Here is a 12,626-nt window from a genome sequence, read left to right as displayed (position 1 = left end):
TTTTGATGCTTATTACAGTTCATAATTAGTTTATGCATGTATTTTATGACAGTATATATCATGTGCATTTATTTATATAGACAAAAATTTAGCATAATAAAATGTAAGAATTAAATATATTGGCATAATTACATAAAGAGCCACATTTTTAGCACGGATTATGATATAAAACACTGACACATGCATTAAAAATCTTATATATTAGATATTATACGATAACAGTAGTTCATATGATCAGCAATAAGCATAATTATAAAATATAAAAAATAGTGAATATTAAAGCCTTAATTTCATATAATGCATATATAAATTATTACAGTTTTTCAATAATGAAACCATATGTATATGTTTAATTTTTTTTGCAATTTGGTATAAATATCAACTTAATCTACTACTATTTATTTTTGATATTTAATGGCTTATAAAGGATTAATTTTTGGTTTTATAATTTTTTGAAGAAACGATTTTTGATTATATCTCTTTTAAATTGTATAAATATACATAAAAATATGCTTTATCAATAAATATATTAAATAAAGTAGCAAAAAACTGTAATCTGAAAACTTAATACATGGCTTATTTGCCTGATTAGTATGTTCTAGGAATGCATAAAAACTGAAAATGATTATTGATGTTAAAAAGTAATTTGTGGGGCATTGGGGACTTGTGTCAATATAATATCATTTGTTGGATTAATTCTATGCATAACAACTGAACCCTTATCTATATTTTTTTAAATATCAAATGGCTGCTAAATACAATGCAGGACGAAATGCAGTCTTTACCCTTCTCGTTTTTTTCAATCAATTATTGGTAAAATTATATAAAATTTTTTAATTCCATCATAATTCTTGCATATTTTAGTATATAAACATGAGCAAGATAATATAAATATTCTAGTTCACTACATATTTCTAAAGACACAAGGATATATATCAAATATCACAACACACACAATCGTAGACATGACAAAACAGATTCATAAACAAATTTCATCCCATTTTAGAGTGCTTATTCCAAACAAGAAAAATAATCATACCATCAACCTAGGAATTTGATTCATAGCACAGAAGACAACAGATAATTACATAACTAAACTTTCAACATATAAAATGGCTACAAAATCAAAAACATGAGATGTATATACTCCGCTTGGTGTAACATTTAATACACAACAGAGCTACATAGCACATAAATTTTGCCATAAAACAGAAATTCGTGCGCAAGTAAAGAGCAAACATAAAAAAATTGCAATATACAGAGCAGACATCCGTAATATGTGCATAATTGAACCTTAAAAATTCATTAAGCTACAGAAGCTTACAGCAAAAATAAACATAGAAAAAAACAGCAAAAACGAGACTTCATGATAGAATAGAAGAAACGACAAACAGGCCTAATAAATACCTGCCAACTTTATTGATCAAAGATGTTTATTAGCCGAACAAACCAAATATTCAGCACAAAAAATTACAACACATTCAAAATATATTACAACTGTCCTACACGATACTACACTAGTTTATTACAAATATTAAAATCACAAAACATAGCAAACAACACAAAAATATATAAACGAACGAATTTTACACTCACTCACAGCAAACATTACAAATGATTTGAAAGCAGTCTAATTAAGACTAATAAAATTCAAAGAAAACACAAAAAAACAGCCTCCTTCAATTAAGAAAACACGCAAAAAAAAACAATGCAGCTTAATTAATACAGCAGGTCAAGGTGTATAACATCCAATTCACTATCATTGTGAAGCATCGAAACATCATATAGCAGAGATCTTACCCTGTATCTTAGAAAATAGCACACAACTCATAATTTAGACATTTTTTCGAACAAATATTAAGTACACACCAGAAAACCTAGAGCAAAAATACAATATATGATAAAACGCAAATAACCAAACTTTGAACAAACACTGCAACAACTAACTAACACGATACTATGCAGAAAAACAAAAAATTGCAACAAACACATGACAAACCAATGCACAACTTATCTATGTAGCAAAAAAACACCATATATTTATTAGGATCAATCTAAGAAAGTTAATTCTTTAATTTTCACTTTTTAACATCAGAACGGTTGACAACAAATAACTTGAAAATACAACTTCAGCAACACAAATGCAAACTTAGTACCACATCAACATAAAAAACAGATATCAACAAGATATTTTGTGTTTAATATATAGCATACAGTTCTTTGGCAACTTATGACAACCAAAAGCACAAGACAACACGTCTCCAAAAGTACTATTATTCATGATTCCGGTTTTTCTCTAAACTTTAACTCTAGGCATATTTTTTCGCTTTAGATTTGTAAGCTTTTCATATTTGACATAGTTTTAGATTAAATGGGCGTTGAGAGAACATATATCTTTTTTATAAACGCGTTACTAAATACTTCCTAAAATTAGCATAACACTATACGGCGTTTCTAGACAAGTATGTTATACAATTCGTGCAATTTTGATTCTATTCATCCAAGAAAACTTTAAAAAGTGCACCACTCCTCTGTCATATCATTCTATTTCTCGCATCGTTTTTCTTCGGGATTCATGTTATTTAAAGGGTGTTAAAAATATTTGGAGAAGGAAACAGAATAAAATATATATCAAGACGTAAAATCCGAAAAAAATCAGTTCGTTACGATAATCTGAGCCAGATAAAAGGTATATTTGAAGCTTAATTCTAATATCAATAATCCATTATATTTTATTTTTATTATGTAATATTGTAGTCAATTATCTTGCTTAAATAAGTTCTCAAATACATATGTTATAGATATATATAACAATAAAGATTAGCTGTATACTTTAATTCATTGTGACAAAGAGTTGTTATTAATATATAACCACGGTATTTATTTTGTATTTCGAGAATTATTTGTATTTTGACATATTTAGCTTATAAGAGAAGATTTTTTTATATTAATAGTAGTTACATACAACCTATAACGCCAAAATTTTATTGATTTTGTCTATATAAATTTGGATTTCAAGCGTATATAATTAAATAAAATATCGAAAGCATACGTTAGCTGATGATTCGATGATTTTTATATCTATATTTAATGTGCAATCATGTTATCGAGCCCAGGCTTGTATATGTAAAAATATTAGCAAAAATTTTAAGATAGTATGTATAAGATATATATTGAGAATTTGTTTGGCTATAAAAGTTAATTAGCAATTTAAGCACCAGTACAGCCAGTGTATATGCAAAAAAATAAGCTTGATATCTGCATATCTATACAATTATCCTAAAACTACATGTATTAAATTAAAAATCGATATCAAAACATTTACCCTATTTGAGTTCTTATACGACAATATATGATTTCTTAAGCAGTAATTTGTATGAAAAATTGTTGTTATTTTAATAATGTATACCGAAGATACTTTTAATCACTTTATAAAAGTATCAAGATACTTCTTTTGTCATTCAATCTGATCATCTATTTTTATAAATCATTTGTAAAAGTTGCAAAATTACGTAGCTACAATATTTAGATAAATGTTTTATCATTTAAAAATGCAATACTGGTTTGTTTATTATATAAAACATTATAAAAATCAGTAGCCCATTATATTAATAAAACGCAAGGATTTTCTTAATTAAAACATCTTCAAAGATTTTCATGGGTAAATGTAAAATTCGAGTATTTTCTCATTTTTCTAAAGATCTATTATGAATTTTTTAAGATGTGAAAACAAAATCTAAAACTTGAATGGTTAATTATTAGAGCTAGTTAAACTTAAAAAATCACAATTTATTTGTAAATTAGTTTTTCTTAATATAAATATTCTATAAACTTATCTTAGCATTTTAAATAATAGGGAAACATTGATATCGAGTGTTCAATAGATTTAAAGTCAATTAAATATTCTTTTTGTTCCTTAATAAAAAACAACTTCATTCATATTTATAAAATTTTTTATATCTGTCTTAATCAATTAAATGGTTTTTTCAACTTTTTTTTGAATTTGTTTTTTAAATTTTAATATGCATGGAATTTATCAACTTCATATATATTTATCTATAGATCGTTTTTAATCGCTTCTACGATCTTGTTTTTTAGATCTAATCCTATAAAAATAGACAAAAGGCAAAAAAAAATTATGATCACGTGTCTGAACCATATATACCACCCCATGAATATATATTATAGCACGACTTTTTTTAGTAAATATCAGTAAAAATTCTGGATAAAAATTATCTGGTTGTATTATTATATCATAAAAAGACTTTATGATTCCCAATTAAATATTCCGGCTTCATACTCTTGCACATGTATCCTATATTTTTTGACTTGGGATGATTATGCTTCATATAAATGGATTTTCTAAAGCTTTTGGTCATTAATTTATATATATTCAATATAGCCTTCATATGTCATTTTAAAAATATTTAAGACATACCTTTTGTGTGTTTTATTACGATTATATGATTTGAAGTCACAATATTTAAAAATTGGCACAAATAAGTGATTCTGCAATAAGTATATAGTATTTTTTGTTTAGGATCGTGATTGACAAATAAAAGCCTTAATCCCTTTAATATTTACCAAAATAAAAATAGAAATTCTTAACAATTATGATAACGAGGGGGAGATAAAAAACTTACATTTTTTTTTAAATATATTACAAAAAAATGCGTTTTTAAAATATTAATTCTTATAAATAAAAACATGAATAGGAATTATAAAACTTATCTGGGTGCTTATTATAAAATGGAAAGAATGTGTGACGTTTTATCTATAAATACAGTATATAAAATCTCTGTTTAAATTGATTTATTGATGCTAGATAGAAAAATTGTTTAACTGATTAGAAAAATAAATAACTAAAATATATAACCTTAAAACAAAACCGAATTATAGTAATCTACGAAGTTTAAAAACATAATAACCATAAAAGTACAGAAATCAATGGTTTAATGTATATATATATATAACTGATAAACATATTTAGTTCAATAACTATCAGTAAAATGCTCTAATCTTAGTTAAATAGCACTCGATTTGGCAATTTTTAAGCGTAACTCTCGTATTTATATATATTAGATGACAAAGATGGTAAAAACGAAAAAATAATAATAAATTCATATTTTTGCATAAACTTAATTATTATATTATAAAAACTAACAATTAAAAATAAACATAGCACAATATTTTTGCTCTTTACTGTAAATCGAAGGAAAATGAATCTCGTTATATCCTAAATTTTTTTAACCCAAATCTCCACTAAAGATTTTGGACAAGTGAATGATATAAATCATTTTTTTTGACATTAAAAATGATTTACAGATAATGATCTGCACATTCTTTTATGGCATATAATTAAAATTTAATTTTTGAAAGCTTTTATAAACTTAAAAGGTTTTTGTTAGAACTTTAAACTAAAATAAAAAAAAATTATGTGGTTTTAATTAAGTTATCGTTATTTTGATCATGCTTTCTATACATCAATACAGCTATATATTATAAAAATTTTATAATTTATTAGACAAATGTGGTTTATATGTGCACAGCACGGCGGATTTATGCCTTAAAATTTCTAGGATTTTTTTTTGTAAATATTAATATTTTTGAAAAAGGCATTTATTTGTGATTTTACATATATAATGTGTGAATAGTCAATTCAGACCAAAGTGTTCATATAAAATTAAATAAGATAAGGACGGAAAATGAATTATCATAGAAACGTATAGATACAAAAAAGAAAACTCACCGCGCGAGGACAAGTATACTGCTGTAAAAAAAAATTCGTTAGATAGTTTTAAATTTTAAAGGATTAAAATATAGTAGATTTGTATTTTAGATAAATCTACTGCGTGTATAGAAATGATTTATATCTAATACTCGAATTCTTTTACTATAAATTCCAAAAGAAGTATGTTTCTGCTGCAAATATTGTATTACGGATTATAATGCATCTTGAAATGATTTTTACTTCTCGCACTTAAACTGTAATTTTTACCTAAATTGTTTTCGTCTATCACGGGATGTATGGTTTCATCTTGGTATATGCTATATTAAGTGATCAGCATATCTTTAGAAATGGTGTGTCTATCGTATCTCAATTCAAAAACTTGAGAAATGCTGATAAATATGCGAAAAATACTTATAGTTCGATTAAAACAATTACATTCAATTCTAAACCATTATTTTTTCTTATTTTCGTTAGATGGACTGTGCCTAGTAAAAAAATCACAATACTAATTGACATTATTACGCAATTTATTTTTTATGGAAAAACTTTAAAAGTTATATATATTAGTAGATATTTTTTTTAATTATAAACAAAGAAAAGAACTTAGTTAGATTAATATTCATTCTGATTTAATAGAACAAATAATTTTTATTTGCTTTTTGCTCATTATATCGATCAAAATTATTGTATAAACACAGAAATTGTATATTTTACATACAATACTTATTTTTACAACAAGCTTCAAATCAAAAAAACTAAAAAATAAATCTTGGATAGAAATTGATATATTTCCAATTATTCGTCAATGCATTATCGCTTCCTTTTTATTAATTGAAATGTATCGTAATTATAAGGCACATTTTAAGTCATTAAAAGTCATAATATTGTAATTTTCATGTTTATAAAAATTCATTCATGTAAGTCCATTGTGTCCTTACAAATGGTTTAAGAGCCATCTAATATCACAAGAATATATATAGCAGTTGATCAAAAAGTTAGATTTAGATTTCGGATAAAAACCTCATGAAATAATGCTCGAGACTCTGAATGGCATTGAAGATATAAGTGCCCTCTCGGTAACAAATATTTCAAAATAAGTTCACTATGCTGTAATAAGATGGAAACATCACGTAAGCACTGAGTATGAATCTAAAATTTTATGACACGAACGTAAGACGAAGCATGATCAAATTTATACTTAAAATATCTTTTCATTCAAAAAATTCCATTATAACCAATATTATAAATCATCGTTTCTTGCATTTTATATTCTTTCTGCATTCTTACATTGCCAGTAATTTAGAGTTCTTACATGTAAAATAATATGATCTAGCTGCGTTTTTTAGCATTTATGTGAATTTACAGGATCTTATAATTTTTCTAATATCTTGACGTAGCAAAAAATATTCTCGATATGCCTTGAAAAATAAACTCTTGATATATTGATTTAATTATTTTGCAAAAATTTCAAAAATCAGGCTCTTTTACACTATTTATACTGCTTTGTAAAGTTATTTATCGAATAAATCATCGTGGCGAAGTTTAATAAATATTCAATGAAATGCAATAATTTGCAATAAAATATGTTGCATAAATATTAGAACCAAAACTATTATAGTATCTTTATACTTATGATCGTTTAATTATCTGCAACTCCTTTCTTATAATTAAATTATTATAATGTCTGGTGAAAATAGATTTTTATTTAAATGTGAGCCTGTAACTTTATAGAATCTTTTTTCGGCATATTTAAATTCCATTTGCATCAACTGTATATTTTCATGTATGAAAATTTCCGATCATTCTTTTTGTAGTATACCTATATAAAATATTGCAAAAAAATCAACTGAATGTTTCGTTTTCGTTTTCTCTTCGCTTATTTTTCATTAAAAAGGCTATGAACTTTTTATGGACAATATATATTAAATTATTTACATAAACATAAAAACTTATAAATGTATTTGTGACTATGTTTCAGATCTTCTAGTTTTTCCTCACGGTATAACATTTTCTTTCTTGACATTAGATTCTTACTATTTCTTTACTTCGCACTTTGGTCATGAATTTTTAAAAATTAATTATTCTCTACGGTTATATTTCTTTAAAAAGCTATTTTCGTTTTTTCTATTTACTTCATATGAATATATCTATAAATTTATTTATCAATCATACGTGTGATCCCTCAAATCACATGTTATTATCTTACTATTTTCTCTTATCATGCTATAGCTTTAGTCTGCGAATGTGTAATTAATTTTTTGGAGCCGTTTATCTAATTGCGTCTTGTCAATTCGACACATTTTAAAGCTATAATTTAACCGGTTTTCCTGTATTTTTCTACGTATTTTTTGCTTTTACACCATATATATACTTTAATTGTTATTTTATAAATGATTTAAATACATTCATCACTTGCTCATATGTTTTTTTCTTTTGTATTTTTGTTCGTGCTAAATGATTCAGTTTTAAAAATATCAATAGATTATTTTTTTTCTAACTATCACTCGTATTTATGTTTTTTTTAGCCTATCAATTGTTTTTATAGGTATCTAAACTCTGATATTGCTTCTTTTTAATATTAAATTTAAATGCTGCTGTTACATATAGATACAAATATTTTAGCTTCTTTTATATTGGTTCCGTAATTAACGAATAATATATTCCCATACGAGAGATAAATTTTTTTTTACCTGCGATTTATATTATTTAAAAAATCAAATTTACAATGAATTCTTAATGTACAACTTTTAAAATTGATAAATAGTTTTTCTTTGGTGTATATGAAAACTGCCAAAAATAAAACTGCTAGATTACGTAATTCATTATACGCAAAAATGAAACCTTGTATCGATTCTTTGAATATAAAACCAATATAAATAAAGATAGAATACGTGGATTATCATTCCATAGATCTAGGTGTTATTTTCTTTTACAAATTAAAAAAAATTTACACATAGACAGATAAGATTTTTTTTATTTTTTGCTGTAAAAAAACATTTACGTTAGGAAAAATCACGTGAGTCCTAGAGTTTTTAAGGTTAAAAAAGCAAATCGAATTGTAATATTTGAATTAAAATAATCTTTTAATCATTTCTTCTTCGAAATTTCATATTTTATGTGTTTTTTTATATATCTGATGGATTGAATTAAAATTAAACTGGCTTACTTATATTACATGCAATTGCAACGTTAAGAGATTCTCACAAGTAATGTCTCTTAAAATAAATGTGGCATTGTGATATGTGCAATGAGATTTCTAACAATACTATTCAATGCATAAAATATACAATAGGAATTAAAAATATACTGTAGCATTTTTATATCATAATAAACATTCAATTATAATTGTATTGTATTTTTGCAACCACAAACGTAAAAATATAAGTTTATTTACCAATTTTTCTTATATTATATTACTTATTATTCAAATAGTCATCTAAGTAATAGATTTTATTCATTTTAAAAAGTCACGTTATTTTTTTGTAAAAAGTTCATTCGGAATATTATGAACATTTAAAAAGTTTGTAATTCGTTATAATACGTTTTATTTTTGTATATATTTTTTTTACATCCTAAAATAATTTTCACGCTTCTACGCATAGCTTTTTTTAATATAATATTTAATGGTTGGTTGGATTTTTTAATATATATTAGATCTTCTTTTATTAGATTCATATATTAGTCTTTAAGAGTACAGTATAGTTATTTCTTTTCTGTGACAATTTAGATGTGTGTAATAATAAAAAATGACAGTTTATTATTTGCGAATCTAAGATAGAAATTATAATATATAAAATCAAAAAAATATTTCTTCTGATATTTTTAATCCATGAAAAGGCCATTTCGCATAAGAAATGTAATAATTGTTTTTTTATTACATACTATTTATTTTGTTCTATTCTATAAATATTTAAGCACTTTATTTTAAATTCATAGAATTATAAAATTGGAAATTGTTATAAATAAAATACGAAAAGTGTTATTCATGATTATATCTATCGTTGGTTAGTTTTTGCAAAAAAATTATTTCTATATTTATAACTTATCCAAAAATAATCAACATATTCATAATAATAAATATTATTATATATTTAGTTCACATAAGGAAGTGGGAAGGCATTTGAGAAGACTTTATAGAGGAGAAGATAATAAAATGTATAGATGTGTTGTGTTTGTTCAGGGAATCATGCAATATATGCTCGAGAAGAAACTCTAAAATAAAAACTATAAATTAGGCCCGTAAAAATAATATTTTGCCTGTTATTGATTGTTTTTATTTATATATGAAACAAATGTCGAGTTCTATAGCTTTATTATTGTTTTATCTGCTCTAAGAAGTCCGCTACATTTATCATTGAACTTCGAATAAATTATTTCTAATTTATATTGTGAAAAAGTACGTTTGGAATTTCATATATCGTTAGTATATTAGATATTTTTTTAGAATATAAAAACCATTTTTGCTATTATTTTCATCCGATAACTTTTAAAAAAATAGTAAATAATATTTGGATATATTAACATGATATTTCTTTGTTTGAAATAAAAACCGAAAATAAATATTTTTTGTATTAATAATTGTTTTATTTTCGCCCATAAGTAATTTAAATGTGTTAAGAGAGCACAGATAATTAATGAGTTTTGACATTATTTTAAAAACACAAATAAAATGTTTTAAAACTTATTAATCCCTATAATAATTTTATATGCTTTAAAATCAATAAAAGGTGTTCATTTACTTATTTTAATTCTTTATGTCAAAAAACACACTCAAACCAAAAGATTTCTAAATTTATTATTCAAGCTAAAAATTTATAAATTAATATAATAAAATTTGTTAAAATATTATAAGTAAATTTTAGCAGCTGTTTTAAGTAAATATTTAAGTTTATAATAAGATATTAGTTTAAATAGTAGAAATAATCTTTCAGGTTTATTTTTAGTGCCTTATTTGTTCTTTTTTATAATACTTTGTTAAATATCAACTTTTTTAGAAATTATTAACGTCACGCAACAATATATAAAAAAAATTCGATTTATACAAGCTTTTTTGCTTTAATTCTATTTTTAAATATTTCAATTTGTATAAAATAGATTTCTTAGAGTTTAAACTATTTTTTTTAAAATGACTACTTCTGTACAAACATAAAATACACTTTATTTACGCAATAATTGGTATCCTTAGGTTTTTGTTATGTAGAATCATGCTTTTCTTATAATTGTATATATTTGCTGTTTTCAACGGATAAATCCAGAAGAAATATTCTATAATTTTTGTGATACTATGTTCATTTGCTAGGTAAAGATCTTTTTTTACTAATTAAGAATCCTAGTGGGATTTTATGGCAGAAATCACCATCAGGAAAACTTTAAAAGGCTTCACTATATAGTTTGTATCCTTACAGGATCATATCCAATAGTGGATATGAGATGAAGCGCAAAATCTTATAAATTTTTGGATATCTGCATATTTCTGCAAAAATATAGGTTATTTTATTAAGCTGCTAGGTTTTCAGTTTTTTTAGACATGAAAAGTATTGTTTGATTTATTTAAAAAATTTTGGGTGAAATTCAAACTGAAATTTTCTTTATTTTGTTATAAAGAGCTGCATTTACAATTTTCGAGATTTAAAAATCGATTTTGTTTCATGACTCAAATTTGTTGCGCCTTCACATTTCTGTTTTAAGGCCTGATTTATTTTGCATATATTTAGTAAGTTACCCCGGCGATTTATCATTGAAATATAAATATCAAATAATTATGCTATTTTTTGAGGAACCTTCTAATTCTTAAGTATATGTTTAAGTCTATTAAAAACGATTACTCCAATTTTCTATCTTTTTTATGATGAAAAATATATTTATTTTAGTAATTTTTAACATTTCGTAAACTATATTGTAAATAGAATTGATTATATGATTCATTTGGATTTTATCCTGTAATGCCTATTAGGATTAATTTGTCATAAATTTTTATGATAATATTTATTTTTCTCTGCATAATTTTTTAAATACAATCTTTTGATCTAAAATTTCGCCAAAATTTTATAGCTTTTAGCATTAAAAACATCGTAAATACAATTCAAAAAGTAACACTTTTTTTATTGCTTATATCAGCAGTCTCTCTAGTTTACTTACAATTGTATTGTGTGATCCTATAATATTGTTTTTGTATTCAATATTCTTGATATCTATTTTACTTTTTATTATAAATTTATAATGCCCATCTATGTGAGATCCATTACAAGACTTGTAAAATCATGGCAAGAAAATTTGAGATATCCCCGCTCCTGCCGAAGGCTGTGAGAAGATAAAGATTATAAGACTTTATGGAATGATTTTGGCTTTGCAGAATGGAATTGGCAGAAAATTAGAATCTTCTCGCCTGAATAGAATAAAAAATATAAGGTGTGTTGGAAGGATTGGATTGCTATGATAGAAAAAGATGGAATTTTGGGTCAAAACTTAGGCCGAAGGCTATGTCCAAATTTTGTTTCAACAGAAAGTTATTCAGGTGGATTTTCTAAATAAATTATTATTTTTGGATGGATAATTCTTCCTACTATAAAATAAATTCCTTTTTTTTTAAGTTCATTATTCTATGCTTAAATTATTAATTTGTATATAATCATGCTTATCCGCAATTATATAAGATTTTCACTTGTTGATTGTTTCCTCATCTTCAAATCTTATTTTTTAAATGGTAAATCAGCCTTATTAATGTTATTATCAGATCTGTGCAACTACTTTTGCAATTTAAATAAGTTCATAGAAAATTAATGGCTAAATAGAATTTTTTTTATTGCATAGTACACATATTATAGTGCTTTATAACGTAATTTTATATTTTTATGATGTAGTTTAGAGTATAGTATTTATGAATAATCATTATATC

This window comes from Rhyacophila brunnea, unplaced genomic scaffold (genome assembly GCF_057557595.1).
Source record: "Rhyacophila brunnea isolate RB1 unplaced genomic scaffold, BYU_Rbru_1.0 scaffold_117, whole genome shotgun sequence".
Taxonomy (NCBI): Eukaryota; Metazoa; Arthropoda; class Insecta; order Trichoptera; family Rhyacophilidae; genus Rhyacophila; species Rhyacophila brunnea.
The sequence above is the reverse complement of the archived record's forward strand: the minus strand, read 5'-3'. Positions refer to the sequence as shown.